The following is a 12,227-nucleotide window of genomic DNA, read 5'->3' as shown; positions in this document are numbered from 1 at the left end:
GTTGAGGGATTGGGGAGAAGTTGGGTGGTTGGGGTTGAGGGATTGGGGAGAAGGTGGGTGGGTGGGGTTGAGGGATTGGGGAGAAGGTGGGTGGGTGGGGTTGAGGAATTGGGGAGAAGGTGGGTGGGTGGGGTTGAGGGATTGGGGAGAAGGTGGGTGGGTGGGGTTGAGGATATGGGGAGAAGGTGGGTGGGTGGGGTTGAGGGATTGGGGAGAAGGTGGGTGGGTGGGGTTGAGGGATTGGGGAGAAGGTGGGCAGGTGGGGTTGAGGGATTGGGGAGAAGGTGGGTGGGTGGGGTTGAGGGATTGGGGAGAAGGTGGGTGGGTGGGGTTGAGGATATGGGGAGAAGGTGGGTGGGTGGGGTTGAGGATATGGGGAGAAGGTGGGTAGGTGGGGTTGAGGATATGGGGAGAAGGTGGGTAGGTGGGGTTGAGGGATTGGGGAGAAGGTGGGTGGGTGGGGTTGAGGATATGGGGAGAAGGTGGGTGGGTGGGGTTGAGGATATGGGGAGAAGGTGGGTGGGTGGTGTTGAGGATATGGGGAGAAGGTGGGTGGGCGGGGTTGAGGGATTGGGGAGAAGGTGGGTGGGTGGGGTTGAGGGATTGGGGAGAAGGTGGGTAGGTGGGGTTGAGGGATTGGGGAGAAGGTGGGTGGGTGGGGTTGAGGATATGGGGAGAAGGTGGGTGGGTGGGGTTGAGGATATGGGGAGAAGGTGGGTGGGTGGTGTTGAGGATATGGGGAGAAGGTGGGTGGGCGGGGTTGAGGGATTGGGGAGAAGGTGGGTGGGTGGGGTTGAGGGATTGGGGAGAAGGTGGGTAGGTGGGGTTGAGGGATTGGGGAGAAGGTGGGTAGGTGGGGTTGAGGGATTGGGGAGAAGGTGGGTGGGTGGGGTTGAGGGATTGGGGAGAAGGTGGGTGGGTGGGGTTGAGGGATTGGGGAGAAGGTGGGTGGGTGGGGTTGAGGATATGGGGAGAAGGTGGGTGGGTGGGGTTGAGGATATGGGGGGAAGGTGGGTAGGTGGGGTTGAGGGATTGGGGAGAAGGTGGGTAGGTGGGTTTGAGGGATTGGGGAGAAGGTGGGTGGGTGGGGTTGAGGGATTGGGGAGAAGTTGGGTGGGTGGGGTTGAGGGATTGGGGAGAAGGTGGGTGGGTGGGGTTGAGGGATTGGGGAGAAGGTGTGTAGGTGGGGTTGAGGGATTGGGGAGAAGGTGGGTGGGTGGGGTTGAGGGATTGGGGAGAAGGTGGGTGGGTGGTGTTGAGGGATTGGGGAGAAGGTGGGTGGGTGGGGTTGAGGGATTGGGGAGAAGGTGGGTAGGTGGGGTTGAGGGATTGGGGAGAAGGTGGGTGGGTGGGGTTGAGGATATGGGGAGAAGGTGGGTAGGTGGGGTTGAATCCGTGTATCTTGATGTATGGTGTCCTTCAATAAATAGACAGAGACTGAAGATAACAATCAACAGGTGTTTACTGGATGAGGATTGCTCTAAAACTAACAGTACAGATCCCTACTCAGGGTTATATACAAGTGTGGTCACTGCCGGTACTACAGTATACAGGAGCTGTAAAAAGTAGTTCTCCCCTTAAAGGCACATACACTACAATTCCTCCCCTTTTAGATTAACAGTACCATAACATTCATTTAACAATTAACACTTTTAACATGCAACATTAACTGAAAATAGTCCATTTATAAATTCAGTATTTGGGGCGGCTTCCTGATCCTTTCTGGATAGCGCCTTTCCTGAGTGTCTTGCTCTTGGTGCGGAGGCGATTCTGGCCCCCTGTCGTCGGTTGGTTCATCAGCTTCCGATACTACTGTTTCTGGGGTAGATGCTACCTGTATGTCGGGTTCATCACCAGGTACGCGAGACATGGGGTTGACTCGTTCCTGTGACTCTAGGCTCTGGTCGACATGGCGTCTCACAATGTTCTCCCCAACGTCCACTGTGTACATTAGTGGGCCCTGCCGTGTGCATATCGTTCCGGGTTGCCATTTCTCTGTTCGGTAGTCGCGGGCCAAGACTGGTTGCCCTACATTGAAGCTCCTTGTCGGCTTCTCATTGATGTGCTGGAATTGCTTATTCTCAACATTTCTTCGTACATTTGGTCTGAGCAAATCCAGACGAGATCTCAACCTTCGGTTAAAGAACATCATGGCCGGGGTCTGGTTGGTAACTGCATGTGTCGCATTTCTGTAGGCTAACAGGAAATTGTCCACCTTATGCTGCAGTGGAATGTCGTCATCGCACATGGCCCTTACGGCCTTTTTAAAGGTTTGTACGAACCTCTCAGCCAATCCATTTGTGGCTGGATGATACGGGGCGGATGTGTAATGCCTTACCCCATTCCTTTTCATAAATTTCCGAAACTCTTCGGACACAAACTGTAGTCCGTTATCAGAGCAAATCTGCTCTGGCAAGCCGTTCCTGGCAAATATGGTCCGTAGGACTGCAATCGTTTTCTCCGTGGTGGTGGAGGACATTTTGATCACCTCAGGCCATTTCGAGTGCGCATCCACAGCTATTAAGAACATTGAGTCCATGAATGGACCAGCAAAATCAATATGCACCCGTTGCCATGGAGAGGAGGGCCACTCCCATGGGTGTAGAGGGGCATGTGGTGGTGCATTTTGGACCTTCTGGCATCCTGAGCAGCTCTTTGTCAGGTCCTCGATTTGCTGATCGATCCCCGGCCACCACACATAAGCCCTAGCAAGGCTTTTCATTTTCACCCCTCCCAGATGGCCTTCGTGAAGCTCATTGAGCACTCTCTCCCTTAACTTGGGTGGAATTACCACTCGGGATCCACACATCAAGGTCCCCTGGCATACTGACAGCTGTTCTCTTCTGGATGAGAATGCTGGCAACAGTGAGTCGCCATGTGTTGGCCATCCCTTCACCGTCAAATCATATACCCGAGACAGTGTCGGGTCATTTCAGGTCTCCTTCTCTATATCCGCGTTAGTTACTGGCAAGCGTTCAATTATAGTCGAATAAAATATTTCGACAGGGTCCACTGCTGGTGCTTCCTCCACAGTAGGCAGTGGCAGGCATGATAGCCCATCAGCGTTTCCATGCTGTTTCGTGCCCTTATACTCGATTTTATATTGGCTCGCCCCTAGAAAAAGGGACCATCTTTGTAGCCGTTGCGCAGTCATCACCAGAACGCCCTTCTTTGGATTAAAGATGGAGACAAGTGGTTGGTGGTCAGTCAGCAAGGTGAAATTCTGCCCGTGCAGATAGTGGTTGAACTTTTTCTCTCCCCACACTAGGCTGAGGACCTCCCTGGCAATCTGGGCATAGTTACGCTCGGCTGAGGTTAGTGACCGAGACGCAAAGGCTACTGGCCTCTCCAAGCCGTCCGGGAATTTGTGCGACAGCACCGCTCCAATACCATAGGGTGATGCATCACACGCCAACCGAATTGGTGGTGCTGGGTTGAAATGAGCCAACACCTCTTTTGATGTGATCAATTCTTTGCACTTCTGGAAAACTCGTTTACATTCGTCATTCCACTTCCAAGGTACCCCTGTTTGCAGTAGGGTGTTCAGTGGGTGTAGTAACGTAGACAAATTCGGCAAGAACTTATGGTAGTAGTTCACCAGCCCGAGGAACGACCTCAGTTGTGACACATTTTCCGGTGCTGGAGCCTTGACTACTGCCTCAATCTTTTCAGGGTACTTATGTAACCCCTCTTCATCAATAACGTGGCCACAATGCGAGATCTGCTTCTGGAAAAACTCGCATTTGTGGCGATTAGCTCGGAGCCCATATTCCTTCAATCTAGTGAGCACCTGCTCCAGGTTGGCGAGGTGATCACTGTCATTTTCGCCCATGACCAGGATGTCGTCCAAATAATACTGGGTCCCTGGAATCCCTTGCAGGACTTGATCCATTGCCCTTTGCCAAATAGCCGGAGCTGATGCTACCCCGAACACCAGCCGGTTGTATTGGTAGAGACCTTTGTGAGTGTTGATCGTGAGGTACTGATTCGAGGCTTCTTCTACCTCCATTTGCAGGTACGCCTGGGCCAGATCAATCTTAGTGAAGCGTTTTCCTCCAGATAGCGAGGCGAAAATATCTTCAATCCTCGGAAGCGGATATTGTACTGTGTGAAGGACTGGGTTCACTGTCACCTTAAAGTCCCCACAGATGCGAATCTTCTTTGGTTCCCCAGGCGTATTACTCAACGACCTCTTCATTACAGGAACGATGGGTGTAGCCCACTCGCTCCAGTCCACTTTGGACAGTACTCCAGAATGTTCCAAACCTTCCAGCTCTGCTTCGACGGCTGGGCGGATCGCATAAGGCACCAGTCTGGCCTTAAAAAAAACTTTGGGCTTGCATTTTCCTCTATTTTGATCGTCGCTGTTATGCCTTTTAGTGTTCCGAGTCCCTCCTGGAACACTTCTTGTGCGTCAGTTAGCATTTTTGACAGTCGTCCAGGTGTGACGTCGTCATCCTTTTTGGCATCTACCGTCAGTGCTTGTATGGCATGCCAATCTAACTGTATCTTCCGGATCCATTCACGTCCTAGTAGTGGTGGTCCTCCACCTGGCAATACATATATATCCATTTTTGGTGTTTCCTTGCCGTTATATATCACGTTCACCCTTATTTTTCCTTTGGGGTAGACTTTTTGCCCCGTGTACGTCTTCAAGATAATCTCTGTATCTCTCAAGGGTATATGTGAGAATAGCTGCTTGTAGTCCCTTTGGTTTATGACTGTTAGGGCTGATCCTGTGTCCAATTCCATTTTCACTTGGACTCCGTCTATCTTGAGCGTGACCCAGATAGTTTGGTGATCCTCCATTTTGGTTACATTATGTAGTTTCAGACAACCCAGCTCCTTGCTTCCGGAGTCTGTATCACTTTTCTGTTCGTCTGAACTACTCTCCGTCACCTTATGTACCTTCTTGTACTTCTCCTGTGGAGGTTTCTTGCTGCTGGTTTTCTTTCCCGACCTGCAGACTCTTATTATGTGTCCTACTTTTCCACACTGTCTGCACACTTGGTCCTTGAACCAACAATCCTTATGGTCGTGTGTTGTTCTGCCGCAGCGATAACACTTCACTGCTCCGTATGACATTTCATTGGTGCCATATTCTTGCGGTCTCCGTTGTATCTCTGCAGCGCCCCGTGCGGCTGCTTCGTGTGATACTGCCATGTTGAAAGCCTTGTCCAGTGTAAGACCCTTTTCTGATAGAAGCTGTTTCTGGGTTCCTTCACTTTGAAGCCCACACACAAACTTATCCCTTAAAGTATCTGCTAGTCCCGTTCCAAACTGGCAGTGTTTCGATAGCTTGTGCAGTTCCGTTAAATACTCAGCATTACTTTTGTCTTTATGCTGGTTCCTTTTGTGAAACTTAAATCTTTCTGCTATCAGCAGCGGTGTGGGGTTTAAGTGGTCCTGTAGGATTGCCACTATGCTTTCAAAATCCTTTTCCACTGGCTTCTCTGGGGTGACTAGGTTTCGCAGTAAGCCGTACGTTTTTGCACCCATGGAATTCAACAATACCAGTGCTTTCCTGGCATCTGGCACTTCATTCGCTTTGCAGTACACCTCTATGCATTCTACATATGTCGCCCAATCTTCAACTTCATTGTCGAGCGCTGTGACCCTGCCACTCTTCTGCATCCCTGGGTGTGGTTAGACTGGCTAAAAATGGCGTCTCCCGCACTCTCCCTTCTTCTCTGCTGGCTCAAAATGGCGTTTCCCGCGCTCTCCCTTCCTCTCCGCTGGCTCAAAATGGCATCTCCCGCGCTTCCCTTTCTTCTCTGCTGCGGCCCAAATGGCGTCGCCCGCGCTTTCTTTTCTTCCCCCGCAGACGCTGCTCAGCCCTTGAACACCGGCCGCGCTCTGCGCGTTTTCCTGCGCGCTTCTCTCATTGACGCCGCTCGGTCTTCAACCCCGGCTGCGCCCTGCGCGCTTTACCCTCTCTCTTACCCGTCGACGCTGCTCGGCCTTTTTCTGTGCCGTCGGTCGGCTCCCGCCGCCGCTGTCCGGGAAGGGTCTGCGCCGTACCTGCTGCCAGCCCGCTGCGCTGGATCGGCGCGGCTGGAGAACCAAGCCCAGCTCTCCACAGCCTCCTCTGCCTGCTCAAGCCCTCTCAGGATGGTCGACGCCCGCACTGATGGAATCGGCCTTCTTCTGCAGAGTTGCAGGTAGGTTCGAATCACCTCGTCGCCAATGTTGAATCCGTGAATCTTTAGGCAGTGTGTCCTTCAAATAATCGACAGAAACTGCAGAGGAACAATCAACAGGTGTTTACTGGATGAGGGTTGCTCTAAAACTAACAGTACAGATCCCTACTCAGGGTTATATACAGGTGTGGTCACTGCCGGTACTACAGTATACAGGAGCTGTAAAAAGTAGTTCTCCCCTTAAAGGCACATACACTACAGGTGGGGTTGAGGATATGGGGAGAAGGTGGGTAGGTGAGGTTGTGGGATTGGGGAGAAGGTGGGTGGGTGGGGTTGTGGATATGGTAGGAAGGTGGGGTTGGGGATATGGAGAGAAGGTGGGTAGGTGGGATTGAGGATATGGGGAGAAGGTGGGTGGGTGGGGTTGAGGGATTGGGGAGAAGGCGGGGTTGAGGGTATGGGGAGAAGGTGGGTGGGTGGGGTTGAGGGATTGGGGAGAAGGTGGGTGGGTGGGGTTGAGGGATTGGGGCGAGGTGGGTGGGTGGAGTTGAGGGATTGGGGAGAAGGTGGGTGGGTGGGATTGAGGATATGGGGAGAAGGTGGGTAGGTGGGGTTGAGGGATTGGGAGAAGGTGGGTAGCTGGGGTTGAGGGATTGGGGAGAAGGTGGGTAGGTGGGGTTGAGGGATTGGGGAGAAGGTGGGTGGGTGGGGTTGAGGGATTGGGGAGAAGGTGGGTGGGTGGGGTTGAGGGATTGGGGAGAAGGTGGGTGGGTGGTGTTGAGTGATTGGGGCGAGGTGGGTGGGTGGGGTTGAGGGATTGGGGAGAAGGTGGGTGGGTGGGGTTGAGGGATTGGGGAGAAGGTGGGTGGGTGGGGTTGAGGGATTGGGGAGAAGGTGGGTAGGTGGGGTTGGGGGATTGGGGAGAAGGTGGGTAGGTGGGGTTGGGGAGAAGGTGGGTGGGTGGGGTTGAGGGATTGGGGAGAAGGTGGGTGGGTGGGGTTGAGGGATTGGGGCGAGGTGGGTGGGTGGGGTTGGGGGATTGGGGAGAAGGTGGGTGGGTGGGGTTGAGGGATTGGGGAGAAGGTGGGTAGGTGGGGTTGAGGGATTGGGGAGAAGGTGGGTGGGTGGGGTTGAGGGATTGGGGAGAGGTGGGTGGGTGGGGTTGAGGGATTGGGAGAAGGTGGGTGGGTGGAGTTGAGGATGGGGAGAAGGTGGGTAGGTGGGATTGGGGAGAAGGTGGGTAGGTGGGGTTGAGGGATTGGGGAGAAGGTGGGTGGGTGGGGTTGAGGGATTGGGGAGAAGGTGGGTAGGTGGGGTTGAGGGATTGGGGAGAAGGTGGGGTGGGTGGGGTTGAGGGATTGGGGAGAAGGTGGGTGGGTGGGGTTGAGGGATTGGGAAGAAGGTGTGTGGTTGGGGTTGAGGGTTGGGGAGAAGGTGGGTAGGTGGGGTTGAGGGATTGGGGAGAGGTGGGTGGGTGGGTGAGGGATTGGGGAGAGGTGTGTGGTTGGGGTTGAGGGATTGGGGAGAAGGTGGGTAGGTGGGGCTGAGGGATTGGGGGAGAGGTGGGTAGGTGGGGTTGGGGGATTGGGGGAGAAGGTGGGTAGGTGGGGTTGGGGGATTGGGGAGAGGTGGGTAGGTGGGATTGGGGAGAAGTTGGGTAGGTGGGGCTGAGGGATTGGGGAGAGGTGGGTAGGTGGGGGTTGGGGGTTGGGGAGAGGTGGGTAGGTGGGGTTGGGGGATTGGGGAGAAGGTGGGTAGGTGGGGTTGAGGGATTGGGGGAAGGTGGGTGGGTGGGGTTGAGGGATTGGGGAGAGGTGGGTGGTTGGGGTTCAGGGATTGGGGAGAAGGTGGGTGGGTGGGGTTGAGGGTTTGGGGGAAGGTGGGTGGGTGGGGTTGGGGATTGGGGAGAGGTGGGTGGGTGGGGTTGGGGTTGGGGGAGGTGGTGGGTGGGGTTGGGGTTGGGGGGAGGTGGGTGGGGTGGGGTTGTGGGGGTTGGGGGAGGTGGGGTGGGTGGGGTTGGGGATTGGGGAGAGGTGGGTGGGTGGGGTTGGGGATTGGGGGGGTGGGTGGGTGGGGGTGGGGGGTTGGGGGAGGTGGGTGGTGGGGTTGGGGGTTTGGGGGGAGGTGGGTAGGTGGGGTTGGGGATTGGGGGGGGGTGGGTGGGTGGGGTTGGGGGTTGGGGGAGGTGGGTGGGTGGGGTTGAGGGTTGGGGGAGGGTGGGTAGGGTGGGGGTTGGGGGTTGGGGAGAGGTGTGTGGGTGGGGGTTGGGGATTGGGGGAGGGTGGGTAGGTGGGGTTGAGGGATTGGGGAGAAGGTGGGTGGGTGGGGTGAGGGATTGGGGAGAAGGTGGGTAGGTGGGGTTGGGGATTGGGGGGATGGTGGGTGGGTGGGGTTGAGGGATTGGGGAGAGGTGGTGGGTGGGGTGAGGGATTGGGGAGAGGTGGGTAGGTGGGGTTGTGGGATTGGGGAGAAGGTGGGTGGGTGGGGTTGAGGGATTGGGGAGAGGTGGGTGGGTGGGGTTGGGGTTGGGGAGAGGTGGGTGGTGGGGTTGAGGGATTGGGGAGAAGGTGGGTGGGGTGGGGTTGAGGATTGGGGAGAAGGTGGGTGGGTGGGGTTGAGGGATTGGGGAGAAGGTGGGTGGGTGGGGTTGAGGGATTGGGGAGAAGGTGGGTGGGTGGGGTTGAGGGATTGGGGAGAAGGTGTGTGGGTGGGGTTCAGGATTGGGGAGAGGTGTGTGGGTGGGGTTGAGGGATTGGGGAGAAGGTGGGTGGGTGGGGTTCAGGGATTGGGGAGAAGGTGGGTAGGTGGGGTTGAGGGATTGGGGAGAAGGTGGGTAGGTGGGGTTGAGGGATTGGGGAGAAGGTGGGTGGGTGGGGTTGAGGGATTGGGGAGAAGGTGGGTGGGTGGGGTTCGGGATTGGGGAGAAGGTGGGTAGGTGGGGTTGAGGGATTGGGGAGAAGGTGGGTGGGTGGGGTTGAGGGATTGGGGAGAAGGTGGGTGGTGGGGTTGAGGGATTGGGAGAAGGTGGGTGGGTGGGGTTGAGGGATTGGGGAGAAGGTGTGTGGGTGGGGTTGAGGGATTGGGGAGAAGGTGGGTGGGCGGGGTTGAGGGATTGGGGAGAAGGTGGGTGGGTGGGGTTGAGGGATTGGGGAGAAGGTGGGTAGGTGGGGGTTGAGGGATTGGGGAGAAGGTGGGTGGGTGGGGTTGAGGGATTGGGGAGAAGGTGGGTGGGTGGGGTTGAGGGATTGGGGAGAAGGTGGGTGGGTGGGTTTGAGGGATGGGGAGAAGGTGTGTGGGTGGGGTTGAGGGATTGGGGAGAAGGTGGGTGGGGTTTGGCTCTGTTGCGGAGACGGTACTGAGGCTAGGCAAGGCCTGTGTGGGGTGAAGCCTAACCATAGTTCTTTGCTCTTTCAGGCTCTTGCGGCCAATGTGGACTCAGGATTGGTGCTGGCGGAGCCGCAGATCGCCATGTTCTGTGGAAGCTGAACATGTTCATGAACATCCAGACTGGAAAATTGGAACGGACCCTTCCTGAACACAGAACTGCCTGGGAACCAAGGACGAAATACTGACTACTGTGCAAAGGTATCTAACCCGTGCTGTACTGCCTGGGAGTGTTTGATGGGACAGTGTAGAGGGAGCTTTACTCTGTATCTAACCCGTGCTGTACTGCCTGGGAGTGTTGATGGGACAGTGTAGAGGGAGCTTTACTCTGTATCTAACCCCGTGCTGTACCTGCCCTGGGAGTGTTTGATGGGGACAGTGTAGAGGGAGCTTTACTCTGTATTACCCGTGCTGTACCTGCCTGGGAGTGTTTGATGGGACAGTGTAGAGGGAGCTTTACTCTGTATCTAACCCGTGCTGTACCTGCCCTGGGAGTGTTTGATGGGACAGTGTAGTGGGAGCTTTACTCTGTATCTAACCGTGCTGTACCTGCCTGGGAGTGTATGATGGGACAGTGTAGAGGGAGCTTTACTCTGTATCTAACCCGTGCTGTACTGCCTGGAGTGTTTGATGGGACAGTGTAGAGGAAGCTTTACTCTGTATCTAACCGTGCTGTACCTGCTGGGAGTGTTGAAGGGACAGTGTAGAGGGAGCTTTACTCTGTATCTAACCGTGCTGTACCTGCTGGGAGTGTTTGATGGGACAGTGTAGAGGGAGCTTTACTTTGTATCTAACCCGTGCTGTACCTGCCCTGGGAGTGTTTGATGGGACAGTGTAGAGGGAGCTTTAATGTATCTAACCCGTGCTGTACCTGCCTGGGAGTGTTGATGGGAAGTGTAGAGGGAGCTTTACTCTGTATCTAACCGTGCTGTACCTGCCTGGGAGTGTTTGATGGGACAGTGTAGAGGGAGCTTTACTCTGTATCTAACCCCGTGCTGTTCTTGGTTGTTTTGTGTCCAGGTTTATCCGAGTTGCAGATTAGGGCGTGATGGAATCCAGTCAGCCAATGAGAATTGAGAATTGGTGCAAGAAAGGCAAGAGGAAGTGTAGCGGACATGTTCACATTGTCGTCCCATTTCGCTGCCTGGGTAAGTTACAGAATTTCAATAAATTGGCAAAAGAGGGACCTGTACCCCAGTGAGAGTCAGTGTGTGTGGAACCCGTACCCAGTGAGAGGCAGTGTGTGTGGAACCCGTACCCCAGTGAGAGGCAGTGTGTGTGGAACCCGTACACCAGTGAGTCAGTGTGTGTGGAACCCGTACCCCAGTGAGAGTCAGTGTGTGTGGGTCCCGTACCCCAGTGAGAGTCAGTGTGTGTGGAACCCGTACCCCAGTGAGAGTCAGTGTGTGTGGAACCCGTACCCCATTGAGAGTCAGTGTGTGTGGAACCCGTACCCCAGTGAGAGTCGGTGTGTGTGGAACCCGTACCCCAGTGAGAGTCAGTGTGTGTGGAACCCGTACCCCAGTGAGAGTCAGTGTGTGTGGAACACGTACCCCAGTGAGAGTCAGTGTGTGTGGAGCCCGTAGGCCAGTGAGAGTCAGTGGGTGTGGAACCCGTACCCCAGTGAGAGTCAGCGTGTGTGGAACCCGTACCCCAGTGAGAGCCAGTGTGTGTGGAACCCGTACCCCAGTGAGAGTTAGTGAGTGTGGAACCCGAACCCCAGTGAGAGTCAGTGTGTGTGGAACCCGTACCCCAGTGAGAGTCAGTGTGTGTGGAACCCGTACCCCAGTGAGAGTCAGTGTGTGTGGAACCTGTACCCCAGTGAGAGTCAGTGTGTGTGGGACCCGTACCCCAGTGAGAGTCAGTGTGTGTGGAACCCGTACCCCAGTGAGAGTCAGTGTGTGTGGAACCTGTACCCCAGTGAGCGTCAGTGTGTGTGGAACCCGTACCCCAGTGAGAGTCAGTGTGTGTGGAACCCGTACTCAGTGAGAGTCAGTGTGTGTGGAACCCGTACCCCAGTGAGAGTCAGTGTGTGTGGACCTGTACCCCAGTGAGAGTCAGTGTGTGTGGAACCCGTACACCAGTGAGAGTCAGTGTGTGTGGAACCCGTACCCCAGTGAGAGTCAGTGTGTGTGGAACCTGTACCCCAGTGAGAGTCAGTGTGTGTGGAACCCGTACCCCAGTGAGAGTCAGTGTGTGTGGAACCCGTACCCCAGTGAGAGTCAGTGTGTGTGGAACCCGTACCCCAGTGAGAGTCAGTGTGTGTGGAACCTGTACCCCAGTGAGAGTCAGTGTGTGTGGAACCATACCCCAGTGAGAGTCAGTGTGTGTGGAACCCGTACCCCAGTGAGAGTCAGTGTGTGTGGGACCCGTACCCCAGTGAGAGTCAGTGTGTGTGGAACCCGTACCCCAGTGAGAGTCCGTGTGTGTGGAACCCGTACCCCAGTGAGAGTCAGTGTGTGTGGAACCTGTACCCCAGTGAGAGTCAGTGTGTGTGGAACTCGTACCCCAGTGAGAGTCAGTGTGTGTGGAACCTGTACCCCAGTGAGAGTCAGTGTGTGTGGGACCCGTACCCCAGTGAGAGTCAGTGTGTGTGGAACCCGTACCCCAGTGAGAGTCAGTGTGTGTGGAACCCGTACCCCAGTGAGAGTCAGTGTGTGTGGAACCCGTACCCCAGTGAGAGTCAGTGTGTGTGGGACCCGT

The 12,227-nt window shown here is 55.5% G+C and overlaps 1 protein-coding gene across 1 annotated transcript in view; it reads left to right on the top strand.

Annotated features, from left to right (window-relative positions):
• The window catches only part of LOC147110154 (uncharacterized), a 59,077-nt gene extending 49,370 nt beyond the window's left edge, over positions 1 to 9,707 (top strand). The window contains exon 3 of the mRNA XM_086002477.1: positions 9,555 to 9,707. The gene's annotated coding sequence lies outside the window, so the exon portion shown is untranslated. The remainder of the gene's footprint in view (positions 1 to 9,554) is intronic.
• Positions 9,708 to 12,227: the final 2,520 nt, after the last annotated feature.

Source organism: Somniosus microcephalus, chromosome 12 (genome assembly GCF_052327205.1).
Source record: "Somniosus microcephalus isolate GS21.2 chromosome 12, FLI_Smic_1.0, whole genome shotgun sequence".
Lineage (NCBI taxonomy): Eukaryota > Metazoa > Chordata > Chondrichthyes > Squaliformes > Somniosidae > Somniosus > Somniosus microcephalus.
Note: the sequence above shows the minus strand (reverse complement) of the source record. Positions and strands in the feature narration are given on the sequence as shown.